Here is a 19060-nt window from a genome sequence, read left to right as displayed (position 1 = left end):
TTTTAGGGTGAGAACTGACCCTGTCTGTGCACATGTGCAGAAGGAAAGGAAGTAAAGTGATGAAACGGCATGAAACTACAGGTCGGCTGACCTGAATTGTAATGCCATTTGACAGAAGGTGTCCCACGGAGCAGGACACAGAGAGGAGGGCAGGGACAAGGCCCCAAACCAAAGAGAATGTCTCAAACCAGGGAATGGGCAGAACGAAGTTCCAGATGATACTCCCAGGCAGGGACAAAGATAGGGAGCAGAGCTAGATCCCACTGAGCAAGATAAATGAAAGGGGCAGAGAAAAAGGCTCTGAGTTAAAGTGAAATAGCAATGGAGAGCGAACTTTGAAGCAAAGTGAGCTTAAGGGAAGCCCAGCAGATCTGTGGGCAACCAGAGGTTGGTGATTCCACACTGCGGGCCTTAAGAGCAAAGTTCTCCTTTGGACCGGTGCTGTTCTACTGATATGACCAAAGATCTGAAAGTGAGCTTGGGAGGTGAAGCATGGATGGACTTGGAGATGTAAGGGAAAAGAATCTCCAAAGGCAAGACTGAAGGCCTGGAGGTGCATCCTTGTAAAAGCTATCCAAATGGCAGTGACTTTTGTCAGGAATTCTAAGGCAAGTTGTTCAGGTGTGGGGGATTGGCAAACCTCATGAGAAAGCGTTTCGGTGAGACCAGTTGGCTCACAGTGTGAGAAGCCCTGGGTGGGTCATTGTGAAATCCATAGAATCTGCTTTGGTCGCATCTGCCATTTACTTCGGAGTGTTGTGTGTCTGAGCATGGTTTGCCTATTAATTCACATGTACTGCATCCTCACCCTGAATATTAGAGTGTTAGATAGATATGTTAAATTGTTTTATCTTTCTGAATTTGTATGTGTCTGTAAAATTATAGCCGGAATGGAAGAATAGTGAAAATTTGAATCATTTTCTCATGTTTGTATTGAAATCTTTTCAGCCTTTTAGTCTGGTGTAAAATAATTCATGTTTCTTGATTAATTAGTGTTAAAAGCTGATCAGACTCCTGTGACTTTGTTCCGTAATTTTCCTCCACGATTTAAAACAAATAAAAGTTAGGATCTATCAAGTCAGGTTTCACACTGATTTGTCCAGTCATAACAGTCAGCTGTAACCGTAATAATAAAATAAAGAACCGAGATGGGAGAATTATTGCAAGAAACCTTTTGAAGAAGAACCAGAAATGATAAACAACAATGACTGGAAGTTAAAAGAAGGACCAGAACTTGAGACACTGAAAGAGGATGTAAAACAAAGATGTAAGGAAAGGCAGAAGGATAAGATCAGAACCCAGCGAAAACATTAAAAGTTGGAAATGAAATGAAAACGATTAACTACAAGAGGTGTGACGAGTGACTGCAGTAACGTCTGGATTTCCAAGAGAATCAGCACGAAGCTGAACAAAGGCATCCAGCCCATTAACTAGTGAGGAATGTTGCAGTCTGAGATAAAGAGGATGAGAGACAATAACAGCTTCTTGAAATGTGGGTGTGCTGGACGACGCTCAGGAACAGGTGGATGGACAGGAAGAAAAATGAGTGGGTTAGACACTCAATTAGAGAGGGAAAGATGCGGGCATTGGAAACGAAGACCCCACAGCCTTGTCCTGGCAACAATTGAAGAGGAAATTGAGGGTAAAAACAGAAAAGAAAGAAGAAAAATTGGATGGGTGGATAATGTTGAGACATTGCCTGAGGGAGACTTGATGTAAGTCAGAGAAGGAGCCAGACGATGCCAATAGCCCCACATGATTCCTCTTGTGCATTCTCCTTCACTGATTTGCTGAGTTAATCGGTCGATGCAGATAATTGCAGCTATTTATAAACTGCTGAGCAAATCACAGACCTCCTGCAGACCTCAGGCTACAGATCAATGATTGGCATCTTTCCTCTTTGGACTGTTTGCATCTGTAACCAGGTATGATACCTGGAAAGTGATATGTGTGCCCTGGATATTTTATATTAGAAGTCCAGAAGTCTTAATGGATAGCTCATTGTAAGTTGTATGATGTGCTGTTTTTTTTTAAGGATAGAAGTATTAACCCATACAATGGACAACTTATTTTTGACCAACTAAAATGGAGCTCTGTTTCTTTAAGACTACAATGTCAAATTGTTGTTAAGTAAACAGTGTTAAGTAAAAGTTGTGCAGAGTTTGAGGGAGTCGTATTCAATAATAGCACGGGGGGCCATTATTGCCATTCTTTATTATTTTTTAATGTTTATTTGCCACACCCAAGTTGAGCTCCATTCTTAAGTGCAGGAGACCTGTGCAGGAAGAGGTCAGCTGGAGTTTAATTGCTACTCGGACTGAAAGTCAGACCAAAGGATGAAATATCAGACTTTCCCTTCAAGCTGTGGCCGCTGAGATTATAGTTTACTGGGTGGTTTTTTTTTGCTGTCATATCAAAATGGTATTAAAGTAAAAGTTTATTTATTGGTCACAAGTGAGACTTACATTAACACTGCAATGAAGTTACTGTGACATTCCCCTAATCGCCACACTCAGGCGCCTGTTCAGGTCAATGCACCTAACCAGCACGTCTTTCAGAATATGGGAGAAAACAGGAGCACCCGAAGGAAACCCACGCAGTCACGGGGAGAACGTGCAAACTCCACACAAACAGTGACCCAAGTCGGGAATCGAACCCGGGTCCCTGTGAGGTAGTAGTGCTAACCGCTGTGCCACCATGCCGCCCATTTTCTGCTGGAGACTGCCGTTTCATTGATTTTCTTCCTCCTTTTTAAGATTATAGAGTCATAGAGGTTTACAGCATGGAAACAGGCCCTTTGGCCCAACCTGTCCATGCCACCCCTTTTTTTTAATCCTCTAAAATAATCCCAATTGCCTGCATTTGGCCCATATCCCTCTATACCCATCGTACCCATGTAACTGTCTAAATGCTTTTTAAAAGACAAAATTGTACCCGCCTCTACTACTACCTCTGGCAGCTTGTTCCAGACATTCACCACCTTCTGTGTGAAAAAATTGCCCCTCTGGACCGTTTGTATCTCTCCCCTCTCACCTTAAACCTATGCCCTCTAGTTTTAGACTCCCCTACCTTTGGGAAAAGATATTGACTATCTAGCTGATCTATGCCCCTCATTATTTTATAGACCTCTATAAGATCACCCCTCAGCCTTCTATGCTCCAGAGAAAAAAATCCCAGTCTATCCAGCCTCTCCTTATAACTCAAGCCATCAAGTCCCGGTTGCATCCTAGTAAATCTTTTCTGCACTCTTTCTAGTTTAATAATATCCTTTCTATAATATTATTCTGCATAAATTGCATCCAATTCAAGCCCCAAAGCGAGTGGAATCACACATCAGGATTTCAGCCCAGAAATTCTGATCACTGAGAATCCCGTTGAGAACGAGAACCTTTGCTGTTTTCTGTCCAGAGACTTGAAACAATTCAGTGTTACAAGGATGGGTCTGAACCAGCAGCTGTGGGGAAGGGAATCCTTCCCCTACTGAAAGTGACTTCTTCTGTCAGTCAGAGGACTTCAAAGGGGTCTTCTCACACCTGCAGCTTCTTAGAGAGAGAGAAAGGGAATTTCCTTCTGCAGAATGAAGTGCTGGTAGGATTTGGAAGCCTTCGAGGTGTCCAGGGAGCATGGAGATTAAACTGAGCAGGCCACTTCAAAGTTTTCACAGTACACAGAGCAGAATGAAGATTTGGATCAGAGAGTTGCCGGAAATCAACATGCCAAGAGTGATTTTGGGGTTTCCCAGGGCTAGAAGAGCAGTCCAGTCACAAGACCCCATCCCAGGGAATGGTCATGAGGTCAACCCCCAGACCTTTGCAGCACCCTTCCTCTGCAGTGGCAGAGGGGCAAATGGACACTGCACTAATATTCTTGACCCCCCCCCCACTCCCCCATGATGTCCACCGCGCCAGGTCCACAAATGTCAGGCCGATCACCAAAACCTGCCAGGTGCAGTTCCTGCTGTGGAGGCGGGTGCATCGGGGGAGGTCACTGAATCAGGTTCCAGCCCGATAGTGAAATGCAAATCAGTGGGTTCCCACCCTGTCTGGGTGAAAACCTGACCAGGGCCAGTGGGGAAGGCCGCATGAATACCAACAGGGTTACCGAATAGGGCTGGTGAATCTCCCCCTTACACACTTGTGAGCAGTTCCCTTTCTGTTTGCTGACAAGGTCCAGTTTGCACACGTTAATATATTGAATGAGCTTCTGTGCTGCTCATAATAATTCAGACAATATTGGCTGCAACTTCAATTGAAATCCAGCTCGCAACAGAGCAGTAATTAAAACTAATTTTGATCTATTGCGGAATATGTTCTGTGAGGGTGAGTGAGTGATGATAATTTGTTGCAGTTTCAGCTTTTGCACGCAATTACTCTCAATGTTCTAACACCATCCCCTTAACCACTGGAAGCAGCATTTGTTGAGAAAGTGCCTTTAGTACAGCAATCAACTTCAGAAATTAATTAGACCACCTTCCGCAATGCAAAGGCACATATGGTTGGCATGGTGGCCCAGTGGTTAGCACTGCGGCCTCACAGCGCCAGCGATCCGGGTTCTATTCCTGGCTTGGGTCACTGTCAGTGTAGAGTTTGCACGTTCTCCCCATATCTGCGTGGGTTTCCTCCGGGTGCTCTGGTTTCCTCCCACAGTCAAAAGATGTGCGGGTTAGGTTGATTGGCCATGATAAATTGACACTTGTGTCTGGAGGATTGGCAAGGTAAATGCATGGGGTTACGGGGATAGGGCCTAGGTGGGATTGTGGTCGACGTAGACTCGATGGGCTGAATGGCCTCCTTCTGCACTTTAGGGATTCTATATTGAGGCTGCTGGAAATCTGAAGTTAGAGACAAATGCTGAAAATACTCAGCAGGTCAGGCAGCATCTGTGGAGAGGGAAAACAGTTAGGCTGGAATGATACCACTGTTCACACTGGTGGGATTTTCCCATCCCACTGCAGTGAACAGAGATTTGGCTGGGCCCCAAATTCTCCGACCTCGCTGCAGCAGGAGCGTGGCCTGAGCGACCGGTAAGATTGTGCCCTTTATGTTTCAGGTTGGTGACCATTCATCAGAACTGGGAGAAATTAGCAATGTAGGAGGTTTTAAACAAGTTTCCCCGTTCCTTCGCAGTCGCTGGGTCAAAATCCTGGAATTCCCTCCTAACGGCATTGTGGGTCAACCCAAAGAACATGGACTGCAGCGATTCAAGAAGGCAGCTCCCCACCACCTTCTCGAGGGCAACTCGGGATGAGCAATAAATGCTGGCCAGCCAGTGACACCTGTATCCCATGAATGAATTTTTTTAAAAGTGCACAGGCAGGGAAAGGAGGAGGGAACAGGTCAAATGGGAAGGCCTGTGATCAGGTGGAAGGCAGGAGCGATAAAATGACAAAATGGGTGATGGTGCAAGGCGGAAAGAATCAGGAAAGAAACACAATATGGAGGTGTGAATAGGAAATGCAGAGCAGAATTGTTCCTTTCATCTCACAGAACTCTTTGCCCTTAGCTATCAAACTTCATATTTGTGCAAGATTCCTTTAAAAATATGGTTTTAACAACACAACACATAACAGCTCGTGCATATTCACAACAAGTGAATCAACATCCCGACATGCACAAGGTTCCACCTCCAACTTGACTTCATCCACAGTCAGCACATATCGGTCAGCACCACGGCTACCTTGAATTTCATGCAAGTCCTGAACGGTATTGAGAGCCTCCATAAAATATAACTGCAATTATTTTTGTTTTTCCCTAAACTGGTGAACAAGAAACATCACGGGCGGAATTTTCCCGTCCCACCCGCCCCGGGAATCGTAGCGGGCAGGACACGGACCATGCAAAGGTCCTCGGGTGGGATTTTACAGGGTGAGCGCGGCTGGAAAATCCCGCCCCACATGTCTCAATAAGGCATGTCTACATTTGCACATTTCTATTTTTCCCTCATTCTGATGAGGGGTTACAGAGCTGAAACTGTCGTTCTGTTTCTCTCTCCACAGATATCGCCAGACGTTCTGACTATTTCCAGCTCTTCTCACTTTTATTTCTAATTTGCATGAAATTTTTCGATGCAGGGGAAGACACCTGCTCCACATCAAAGAACACAGCTTCCAATTCAATCAAGGGAATCTTTTGATACAATAGCACAAATTGATTAGTAACTGACTGAAACCAACCATTCAAATGCTGAGACATGATCTGTGTGCATAACAAAGTTATGTGTTAATTCTATAATTAAGGTAAGAAGTTTGATGTTTAGAAGCTAAGACAGTTTCAGGAGCCGATTTTCCACTTGTTACATCAGGTACGAAAGGTGAGGTGTAAGATGAAATGACTGTTTAGCCTGCATTTAATGCAAGATTTACCTCCTGGTACAAAGCTTGAAGCTTGCGTTAGAAGCTGTTCCTTGGAGGATTGTCAAGGGACTGATTTTCATTTAAATGGCCCCTTGGCATTCATTAGCAGCATGTCACACATCTTGATGGTTACCTTTTGACCTAACGCCCTCTCCTAATAGCAACCCACTGGTTGGGGATAAGTGAGACATGGCAGAGGATCTTGAGTGCTACTTAAAGGCTTTAATCACCTTTTAGTGTTTCCTTGCTCTCGGTGGTTTAAAGTGGACTTTTGAAACACATTGCGAGACTTTGTCAGACAGTCAAAACTTCACCAATACTCTCTCAATGTTTATTTTGGAAATCATCTTCGGACTTCACCTGAAAAGCTGTGGTACGCCAGCTTATTGAACACCTTATAGGAGTCATTAGGACAAAATGGGAATGGGCATCTAGCTAGGGGAAACTCTCTTGGGGTCTGCAGGAGGAAGGGGAGGTGATGGCTTAGTGATACCATTGCTAGATTATTAATCCAGAATCTCAGCTAATATTCTGTGGACCCAGGTTCAAATCCCACCACAGCAGATGGTGGAATTTGAATTCAAGAATAAAAACAAAATCTGGAATTAAGAATCTACTGATGACCATGAAACCATTGTCAATTGTTGGAAAAATCCACCTGGTTCACTAATGTCCTTTAGGGAAGGAAATCTGCCATCCTTAGTTTGTCTGGCCTATATGGGACTCCAGAGCCACAGCAATGTGGTTGACTCTCAACTGCCCTCAGGCTAATAAGGATGGGCTCTCAATGCTGGCCAGCCAGCAACACCCATGTCTCATGAATGAATAGAAGAAAGAATGGAAGAAGATAAGACAGGCAGAACAGCACCAGCTGCTGTCGGAGAGAGAGAGAGAGAGGGAGAGGGATTTGGTGGACACCTTCTCCATTGTGGGTAGAGCTCCCTCCACCTCTGCGTCTCTTCCACAAGTGCTGCTTCCAAAAGCCCATGTGCAATCTCTCACACTGATCTTGAGCCATCTTCAAACCTGCTGCTGAGTGTCAGCTAGCACAGTCCACACCTTTCCTGGACTGGGTGTGTGAATCCACATCCACACTGCTCCATAAACGCTGCATTGAAGTACCATTTGTGTACTAAACCTGCAGGTGTCGGTTTTCGCGCATCCAGACATGTGCAAATGATTGCAATCGGCATTTCGGACCAGGATTGTGTGCTAAAACCAAGCAGCCTTGTCTAATTAGCACAGCACCCATGTAGGAATGAAATAGCTCCTTAATGTATCACTTCTCAATGCGTCTAGTTTCAGGAGCTGCATCTCAGGAAGGAAGACTTAGAGATTGGTGGCTGTGCCTTCAGCTGCTCTAACTTCTGGAATTCTCTCCCTAAAGGAATAAGGAAAGATTTACATTTACAGAACACCGTTTATGACCTAAGAATGTCCAAAGTGCTTTATAGCCAATAAAGGTGTACTCTTTGCTGTAATATCACAGCCTAAGCTTCTTGACCCCGCTTGCTTTCTTTAAAAATGCCCTTTAAAGCACCGGACCTAATAGCTCCTTAAGCAATTCAGTATCAAATGTTATTTGACAATTGCTGCTGCAAAACACCTTGGGGCATTTTTAACTGCATTTAGAGACGCGGTAGAAATCTAAGTTGTTGTTGTGGATGGTGTACAGTGCAAATTCTCTAAGAATAGAATAGAATCCCTACAGTGCAGAAGATGGCCATTTGACCCATCGAGTCCGCACCGACTCTGGCAGAGCATCTTACCCAGGCCCACCCCCTGCCTATCTCCATAACCCCCACACACTTATCCCGCTAAATCCCGTAATCTCCACAGAGTCACCCAAAGCCGGAATTGAACCCAGGTCCCTGGAGCTGTGAGGCAGCAGTGCTAACCACTCTGCCATTTATTCAGTCAGACCTCAGCTATATTTTAACTCTGGAAGCCACGCTTGGTGCCCAGTATTGGCTGCATTGGGCACACAGATGTAACAGACACAGAGGAAAGCCAACAATAAGATAACTGACATTTATTTGAAACATTTCCTTGTTCCGGGTCTTCTTCTTATAAACTGTTGCCACCATCCTTGTGGTGATGAAAGTGCTTCACACCTCCTCCCCCCGCCCCCCCCCCCCTCCCTCCACCCCGCACCCTACCCTCGGCCCCCCTCAGTGTTGGCAGGTAAGGAGTCCCAGATTTTTACTCAGCCACAATGAAGTGCGGCACGGTGGTATAGTGGTTAGCACTGCTGCCTCGCAGCGCCAGGGACCCAGGTTCAATTCTGGCTTTGGGTGACTGTGCAGAGTTTGCACGTTCTCCCCATGTCTGCACGGGTTTCCTCTGGGTGCTCTGGTTTCCTCCTATGCTCCAATGATGTGCAGCTTAGGTGGATTGGCCACGATAAATTGTCTCTTAGTGTCCCAAGATGTGCAGGTTAGGGGAGTTAGTGGGGTTAAGGGGTGGGAGATGGGTCTGGGTAAGATTGCCTATCAGAGAGTTGGTGCAGACTCGATGGGCTGAATGGCCACCTTCTGCACTGTAGGGATTCTATGATTCTAAGATTCAACTCCAAGTCCCATAAGGGAACATAGGTCCCCAAAGCGAGAGAGGGTTAGATATCCTTCAAAAGTACTTCATTGGCTTTAAAGCACTTTGTAACTTCCTGAAGTTGTGACAGTCATCCCTCTCCTCCTCTTTTCCCTCCTGTTCCCCACTACCACCCTCCCCACTCCCCCAAACCTGCCACCACTTAATAGATTACTGGAGGGCACCCTGCCCGGCTCTCATCAACCAGCATCACTGGGCATTGGCTTCAGGCAGGAATCGGGCCCAATGGTCAAAATAGCTCCCAGCTTCAGGTTGGCATGTTGAGCTGAGCCTGACATTCGCTCCCTGTTAAAACTGAAGCTCGCGCCTCATAACACCAGGAATAGAAGCAGGAGTTTTGTTTTGTGGTCAGGATCCTGAAGCTGGGATCAAATGCAGGTCCTGACCCCACACGGTGATGAAAACAGTCAGCAGGCATAACTTTCCAAGGATTGGCCAATTAATGACCAGAGAGTGGGTCACTGCCTACTTAAGGATGGTGGGCGTGCGGACTTCCAATGTTGGAGGGCTATTAGAAATCTCTACATCACTGAGAGAGTGGCAGACTGTCCATGCAGGTAAGGGAGGGAGAAGGACCTCAAGATGCAAGCGTCCTCTCAGCACTTTAAAAAAGTTAGGAAACTAAAACCACCACAGTTGTGTCAAGAAAACTTGTCAGGAAAACACATGGAATTGCAATATGTTCCTGATGGTAGTGTTCTTGACACATTTTGAAGGTGCGAGGATATGTGAGTGATAATAAAGCAAGCGACAGAGTGACTGTGTAAATTTAAACTGCGGGTTGGATTTGTCCATGAGCCTAGCAGGAATTCAGACAGATGTTTACCTTGGGTAATTTAGTAAGGATGGTGACAGGATAGGGATAGATTTGAATGGGTTGCTCTAATTCAAAGGATAAGATATGCAAGGTGTGACAGAGAGGTGTCACAGGTAAAGTATGGACAGAGAGAGTTTACTGATCTTTTAAATTCTAAAGGCTAAAGTAAAGCGATGAAGTTATTCATTCTAGGACAGTGCAGTTCTAACGAGACCGGGCAGGAAATGGAAAGATAAAAGGGAAAGAACATATTTAAGGAGATACTGAAACCTGGAGGGTAGCTGTTTTAGATCTCAGCAGACAGCAGAAATAGCTCATTGACTCCCAGCAAGCAGTGTGAATGAAGCCAAATCTGAAAAGCCAGTTGCTGTTAACCTCAGAGGACACAAAAGAACAAAGAAAATTACAGCACAGTAACAGGCCCTTCGGCCCTCCAAGCCTGCACCGACCATGCTGCCCGACTGAACTAAATCCCCCTACCCTTCCGTGGACCATATCCCTCTATTCCCATCCTATTCATGTACTTGTCAAGACGCCCCTTAAAAGTCACTACCGCATCCGCTTCCACAACCTCCCCTGGCAATGAATTCCAGGCACACACTACTCTCTGTGTAAAAAATCTGCCTCGTACATCTCCTTTAAACCTTGCCCCTCACACCTTAAACCAATGCCCCCTTGTAATTCACTCTTCCTGGGAAAAAGCTTCTGACTATCCACTCTGTCTATGCCTCTGATAATCTTGTAGACTTCTATCAGGTCTCCCCTCGACCTCCGTCGCTCCAGTGAGAACAAACCAAGTTTCTCCAACCTCGCCTCATAGCTCATGCCCTCCATACCAGGCAACATCCTGGTAAATCTTTTCTGTACCCTGTCCAAACCCTCTACATCCTTCTGGTAGTGTGGTGACCAGAATTGAACACTATATTCCAAGTGCGGCCGGACTAACAGTGGCACAGTGGTTAGCACTGCTGCCTCACAGCTCCAGGGACCTGGGTTCAATTCCTGGCTCAGGTCACTGTCTGTGTAGAGTTTGCATGTTCTCCCCGTGTCTGCGTGGGTTTCCTCCGGGTGCTCCGGTTTCCTCCCACAGTCCAAAGATGTGCGGGTTAGGTGGATTGGCCATGCTAATTTGCCCCTTAGTGTCCCGGGATGCATAGGTTAGAGGGATTAGCGGGATAAATGTGTGGGAATATGGGGATAGGGCCTGGATGGGTTTGTTGTCAGTGCAAACTCGATGGGTCAAATGGCCTCATGGGAGGTTAGGAAGGTTCAGTCGCTGGGTATACATGGGGAGGTAGTAAATTGGATTAGACACTGGTTCAATGGAAGAAGCCAGAGAGTGGTTGTGTAGGATTGCTTCTCTGAGTGGAGGCCTGTGACTAGTGGTGTGCCGCAGGGATCGGTGTTGGGTCCATTGTTGTTTGTCATCTATATCAATGATCTGGATGATAATGTGGTAAATTGGATCAGCAAATTTGCTGATGATACAAAGATTGGAGGTATAGTGGACAGTGAGGAAGGTTTTCAAAGCTTGCAGAGGGATTTGGACCAACTAGAAAAATGGGCTGAAAAATGGCAAATGGAATTTAATGCAGACAAGTGTGAGATATTGCACTTTGGAAGGACAAACCAAAGTAGAACGTACAGGGTAAATGGTAGGATTCTGAAGAGTGCAGTTGAACAGAGGGATCTGGGAATACAGGTACAGAATTCCCTAAAAGTGACGTCACAGGTGGATAGGGTCGTAAAGAGTGCCTTTGGTACATTGGCCTTTATAAATCGGAGTATCGAGTATAAAAGTTGGAGTGTTATGGTAAGGTTATATAAGGCATTGGTGAGGCCGAATTTAGAGTATTGTGTTCAGTTTTGGTCACCTAGTTACAGGAAGGATGTAAATAAGTTTGAAAGAGTGCAGAGAAGGTTCACAAGGATGTTGCCGGGACTTGAGAAGCTGAGTTACAGAGAGAGATTGAATAGGTTGGGACTTTATTCCCTGGAGCGGAGAAGAACGAGGGGAGATTTGATAGAGGTGTATAAGATTTTGATGGGTATAGATAGTGTGAATGCAAGCAGGCTTTTTCCACTGAGGCTAGGGGAGAAAAAAACCAGAGGGCATGGGTTAAGGGTGAAAGGAGAAAAGTTTAAAGGGAATATTAGGGGGGGCTTCTTCACGCAGAGAGTGGTGGGAGAGTGGAATGAGCTGCCAGATAAACTGGTAAATGCGGGGTCACTTTCAACATTTAAGAAAAACTTGGACGGGTTCATGGATGAGAGGGGTGTGGAGGGATATGGTCCAAGTGCAGGTCAGTGGGACTAGGCAAAAATGGTTCGGCACAGACAAGAAGGGCCAAAAGGCCTGCTTCTGAGCTGTAATTTTCTATGGTTCTATAGCCTCCTTCTGCACTGCAGGGATTCTATGACACCCCAAGATACATTAAAGGCACTATGTGGTATAAATTATTGATTTTAAAATCTATAATGAGTTTCTGAACAGAAACAGGGAAGATTAGGTCTGAAGATAGGTAAATTAATATTGTTTGGTACTGTTTAAGTATTGGTACTGTGTGAAGCCATTGCCTTATTTAAGTGCAATTCTGTTTCTTCCTATTTCTTAATAAACATTTACTTTGCAATAAAACCATCACAAGTGGTCGTGGACATCATTCTGGTTTCAGCAGTGATACCTGCCAACTGGAAATGGGAGAGGAGCATTTAATAGGTTCCTTTGTTGCCTCAATTGGCTACTTCCTTGCCCGCAGGTAACCAGTCTGACCTGGTCCCCTTGGAAATAGCCTGGAGATGGCAAAGCATTGCCGGCAGTGAGAAATTTGGGTTTCACCGTTTCTGGAGTGGATTGAAAACTTGACCCGAGATGTCAGGAAATTTGGCATCACTGCCTGTAATTTTCATACTTTGAATAGTCCTTGATGAGCACAAAATCCCGGTATCTTGAATTGACCTGAATTGTGCAGCTCAGAATGGTTACTATCGTATCAGTGTCACATTGAGCCACCACAATGAAGATGTGCTTGAATGTCAACAACTGAATGATAAGGAGATAGGTAATTAATTCAACATTATTACTCACCGAGATCAGAATGCAAGCATATGTGCGCCTAAAGACAAATTAGCAATTTGTTTCTGCTGTGCCAAATTAAGTTTTAGTCTGAAAATGTGTTTACGACCATTGAATTATAAAACCTGCCAGTTTTCGCCAGGATTCTTTTCTGATTTACTTACAATTGGGCATCTTGCATTTCCCGATTCCAAATTCCTTTGAAGCAAGCGGTCTACATTAAAGTGCTTTTCAATGTGATATGCGTATCTGTGTAATGTGTGTGAAAGAAAGAGGGTGAAATCAGTGAGAGCAGCTTCAATACGGTTCTTATAAAGCAGTCATTTCATCTTAACCTTAACAAAAGATAAGGTTTTCTCAGGATTTGTCACAGGAAATGGAAATGACAGACTAGTGAAGGAAAGAACTTGCCTTTATACAGAAACTTTCACAATCTCAAGGTGTCTCAGAACCTGTGAAGTACTTTTGAAGCATAGCTTCTTTTTTTATTAGTGTCACAAGTAGGCTTACATTCACACTGCAATGAAGTTACTGTGAAAATCCCCTGGTCGCCACACTCCGGTGCCTGTTCGGGTACACTGAGGAAGAATTTAGCACAGCCAATGCACCTAACCAGCACATCTTTCAGACTGTGAGAGGAAACTGGATCACCCAGAGGGAACCCATACAGACACGGGGAGAATGTGCACACTCCGCATAGACAGTGACCCAAGCCAGGAATTGAACCCAGGTCCTGGCACTGTGAGACAGCAGTGCTAACCACTGTGCTACTGTGCCGCCCACTGTTGTAATGTGGAAAATTTGGCAGTCAATTTTCACACAGCAAGCTCCCACAAGCAGCAACATGATAATGACCACCTATTCTGTTTTTAGCAGTGCTTCTTTAGGGATAAATATTGGCCAGGACACCAGAGAGAACTCCAGTATGTCCTTCACGAAGATCAAAGCATGGGATCTTCTGCACATCTACAAATCATCTACATTTTGATGCTAGGGGAACATAGGTGAGATGCTCAATTCTCTATTTGCATTAAATACGCAGGGACAGATTTTTAGCTTCTTCCGTGGTTGTGAAGCTGGCATAAGGTCGGCTGCCCACTATTGAAAAACTGCCCGGTTTACATTTCTATTGCTTATTGGGATCTACAGTGGGCTGCCAATTCACATGACCCTATTTTGTGCCACTGCATGTCTGCCAGTGTTACCAAAACTGGGAGGCGATGGCCCAGTGGTATTATCGCTGGACTATGAATCCAGAAACTCAGGGCCGATTTTACCATCAAGTTGCATCTGTTTTCAGGTGAGAAAACTTGGTAAAGTCGGGCGTGAGGTAAGTAGCGCGATCCGTGCCCGCCTCTGCGTCAGTTCCCCCTTTACCAAGGCCCGAAATTGGTCGCGATCGGGACCACGTCCGAAAGCCATTTAAATGCATTTGCATGTATTTGCATGCATTTAAATTAACTTAATTGACATCAACAGTGCTATCAAGCAGCACCTGCTCACCAAAACCTGCTCAGTGATGCCCAGTTTGGGTTTCGCCAGAGTCACTCAGCTCCTGACCTCATTACCCCTTGGTTCAAACATGGAGAAAAGAGCTGAATTCCAGAAGTGAGGTGAGAGTGACAGCCCTTGACATCAAGGCTGCATTCGACCAAGTGTGGCATCAAGGAGCCCTAGCGAAACTAGAATCAATGGGTATCAGGGGGCAAACTCTTCGCCAGTTGGAGTCATACCTGGTATATAAGAAGGTGGTTGTGGTTGTGGAGGTCAGTCATCCCAGCTCCAAGACATCTCTGCAGGATTCCCTCAGGGTAGACCTAGGCCCATCAATCTACAGCTGCTTCATCAATGACCTTTTCTCCGTCATAAGGTCAGAAGTGGGGATGTTCGCCAATGATTGCACAATGTTCAGCACCATTCGCGACTCCTCAGATACTGAAGCAGTCCATGTTCAAATGCAACAAGATCCAGATGATATCCAGGCTTGGGCTGACAAGTGACAAATAACATTCACGCCACACAAATGCCAGGCAATGACCATCACCAATAAGAGACACTCTAACTGCCACCCCTTGACATTCAATGGGTGTAACCATCACTGAATCCCCCACTGTCAATATCCATGGGGTTACCATTGACCAGAAACTCAACTGGACTCACCACATAAACACAGTGGCTACAAGGGCAGGTCAGAGGCTTGGAATATTGCGGCGAGTAACTCACCTCCTGACTCTCCAAAGCCTATCCACCATCGAAAAGGCACAAGTCAGGAGTGTGATGGAATACACCCCACTTGCCTGGATGGGTGCAGCTCCAACAACACTCAAGAAACTTGGCACCATCCAGGACAAAGCAGCCTGCTTGACTGGCACTACATCTACAAACATTCAATCCCTCCACCACCGACGCTCAGTAGCAGCAGTGTGTACTATCTACAAGATGCACTGCAGCAATTCACCAAAAATCCTTAGACAGCACCTTCCAAACCCACAATCACTTCCATCTAGAAGGACAAGGGCAGCAGCTAAATGGGAATACCACCACCTGCAAGTTCCCCTCCAAGCCACTTGCCATTCTGACTTGGAAATATATCGCCGTTCCTTCACAGTCACTGGGTCAAAATCCTGGAATTCCCTCCCTAATGGCATAGTGGGTCAACCCTCAGCACATGGACTGCAGTGATTCAAGAAGGCAGCTCACCACCACCTTTTCATGGGCAACCAGGGGATGGGCAATAAATGCTGGCCAACCAGCGACGCCCATGTCCCATGAATGAATAAAAAAATGGGTTGCATGTCCAACCTTACCGGCACTTCCCTCTTTACCACCGCGTTCGCCCATCCAGAATCAGCGCGAAACAGACATGCTCCACAAAAGTCCGATTTGGGCGCTCCAGTTAGTGAAGAGGTAAGTGCTGGGGGGAGTGGGGGGGCGGGGTGGGTGGTGGTGGAGGAAGGTGGGTCTGACAGCTCTCTGCTTGAGACCAGTTGTGGGGGAGATGGGTCTGATGGTTCTCTGCTTGAGATCAGTGGGGGGGGCGGAAGGGGGCGGGTCCGCTGCCACTCTGCCTGTGATCACTGAGGGGGAAGGGGGGTCCGCTGCCATTCTATCCAAGCTCAGTGGGGGCGAAGAGGGGAGGGGCCCATGATCGGTCTGGGTGGCGGGGGGGGTGGGGGATATGGGGGTCAGTAATGTTGTGGGGGTGAGGCAATGTCTGTGGGTTCTGGGGGAGGCATTATCCGGCTTGGGAGGGATGTGGCAGGGGAGCTGCGTTCTATCTTTTTCTTCTGTGCATGTGTAGTTGGAGGCGCCGATCGGAGCTGCAGGGTTTCAGACGCATTAAGCCCCGCCCACAGGTTTGTGCAGCGCGATTCGGAATCACTGATATTTTTTCAGGCAGAGTGCGTGTGGGGGCGCCTGAGTACGGGTCTAAAAGTCGGATCTGAAACACTCCCAGTTTCAAGTCCGCCCAGCACTTAGAATCAAAATAGTAAAATAGGGCCCTCAGGGTTCGAATCCTGCCTCAACAGATGTTGTAATTAGAATTCAATAAAAAAAAATCTGGAATTCAGAATCTATTGATGACCATGAAACCATTGTCAATTGTTGGTAAAACTCATCTGGCTCACTAATGTCCTTTAGGGAAGGAAATCTGCTGTCCTTACCTGGTCTGACCTACATGTGACTCCAGAGCCACAGCAATTTGGTTGACTCTCAACTGCCCTCTGAAATGGCCCAGCAAGCCACTCAGGTCCAGGGCAACTAGGGATGGACAATAAATGCTGGCCAGGCAGTGACGCCCATGTCCACAAATGTATAAAAAAAATGTCCCCATGCTGTTTCCTGGATCTCTTGGAGCATACCTGGACTTTACTCTTTGTTAACAGTCAAACCTCTTCCTTCCACCGTTCCGGATGACACATTTTGAGTGAAGACAAGACAATAGACCTTACTGCACATAGAAGGAGGGATCAGCTCAACCTGGATCAGAAAGTGGCTTTTGGCTTAAGGTCTGAGGCCACTGAGGAGCTATTGAAAACAATATTCCTTTATACATCATGGGTGGGATTTTCCAGCCGTGCTTGCCCCAAGGTCGGAAAATCCCACCCGAGATCAACGGACCTTTGCATGGTCCGAATCCCACCCGCTATGATTCCCATGTCGGGCGGGACGGGAAAATTCCACCCGATGTTTTGCGAAAATTAAGGGTAAATCGTTTAAAATTCATTTAGGAGTTGTGGGTGTCGCTGGCTAGGCCTGCATGTCCTGACCTCACCTGTGCTCATGTAATATTTCAGTTGGCGGCATGCACCAGTGTTGGAAGCACATCCGCCAACAATCAAGCAGGCGATTTAGTCCATTGAATGGGACCAATTGAATGCAATTTTACATGGTGGGTGGGCCAATTGGTTTTAACACTTTTGCAACAGGGCTAGACTAAAACTTGGGCTGAAGGGCCACTGAACATGCTTGGGTGTGCTGAATGCAATGGTATCAAATGAATTGTGTTCCTAGCTGCTGCTAAAATTTGTTGTGGCATTTATTGCATGAATCAACCTCTTACCTTAGTTAATTAATTAGATTGGATTAACAATCATAGCATTTAAATTATAATGCAAAGCAAGATTCATCATGATATGAAATCGCTGCACTTAAACTTGGAGTACTTTTTAAAATACCTTTAAGATAATGGGGGGATGAAGGTGGTTTCATAGAATCCCTACAGTGCAGAATGAGGCCATTCAGCCCATTGAGATTGTACCGACAACAAATCCACCCAGGCACCCATAACTCTATGTTAGCCCCTGCCAGTCCCCCTGACACTGAGGGGCAATTAAGCATGGCCAATTAAAGTAGCCTGCACCTCTTTGGGCTGTGGGAGGAAACCGGAGCACCCGGAGGAAACCCACGCAGACACGGGGAGAGCGTGCAAACACCACACAGACAGTGACCTGAGGCTGGAATTGAACCAGGGTTCCTGGCGCTGTGAGGCAGCAGTGCTAACCACTGTGCCACCGTGCCACTCTTTCGAAAGTTACACTCGTGACACTTCAGGTCATGAATGCCACATCATTTATTTAACACTTTAGGTACCAAACTTAAACCTTCAACAGTTGCAATACTTTAACTCTTGCACATCAACTCTTAACTTTAATCCTTGTACTGAAATTGAAACTCTTTAACTGAAAACGGATATGACCTGATTCCGGACAAAGTGGCCAAGTCCATTCCGGATGTAGGTTCGTCCCCGCGGCTCTTCTCTGAAGATGTTCCTTCAGGGCACACTTGCAATAGTTGATCTCAAGCCACCACTGAAGACAAAAGCTAAAACACATCTTTTATCCCCAAAATGTCTCAACCTTCCAGAAAGTTCTCTGGCACTCAGCCAATGACGTAATTGGAAACCAATCACATTGTTCAATTAGGCCAACGAAGTTACTCATAATCAACTCCATTATGCTCATTCCAAATTGCACGTAGGGTCTTAACCCATTTATGGACATGGTGGGAAATCTTGGTGCCAAGAAGTTTAGCATGTCTTTTGAATCTTTGTGCCAAGAAGGCTGGGATGTCTTTTTAATTTTGGATCCTTACTGCAAGTACCCAATGCTGTTATGGAGCTAAATTTCAAGGGTTTGGACTCCAAAAGCAGAGGGCAAGCCACTTATCTTCCCTCAGAATACTTAAAAGCCTCCCTGCTTACCTTGGGCAGTCTATCACTCTATTTTACAAAGAATTTTGATCATTGACCCTTAACTTTGCAAGTTTCTAATATACAACTCCTCAGTCCCCTTCCCTGAGTACATACCAGGATGGGTACGATCTCCAAACAATGCCAGCCTGCTGCAGAGTAATTCCTGAGCCTTCCTTTAGTGTTGTAACAAATTTCAATTGAATCAACTTCTAATAGTCCTTGGTCCCCAGCATCCTTCCTCCAGCAGTGATATGTCACCAGGCATGGGGTCACCTTCCAGACAGATGCTCTGAGTCTCCATCACCTCCCTTAACACCACCTGTCTGATTTGAAATCATGGATGAGTCAAAAGGTGAATACTAGAAAGACTGAAAGTGTTATTTTTGGCCTCATTCATTTGCCTCCTCAGACACTTCTTCTGTTTGAACCGGACAATGAAATTCGCGGCATCCTTTTTTTCCAAAGCTGAGATTCAAAGCAAGCAGCCTATCCATTGCAAAACCACTTACT

This window comes from Mustelus asterias, chromosome 23 (genome assembly GCF_964213995.1).
Source record: "Mustelus asterias chromosome 23, sMusAst1.hap1.1, whole genome shotgun sequence".
NCBI classification, from domain to species: Eukaryota; Metazoa; Chordata; class Chondrichthyes; order Carcharhiniformes; family Triakidae; genus Mustelus; species Mustelus asterias.
This window is presented reverse-complemented; position numbering follows the sequence as displayed.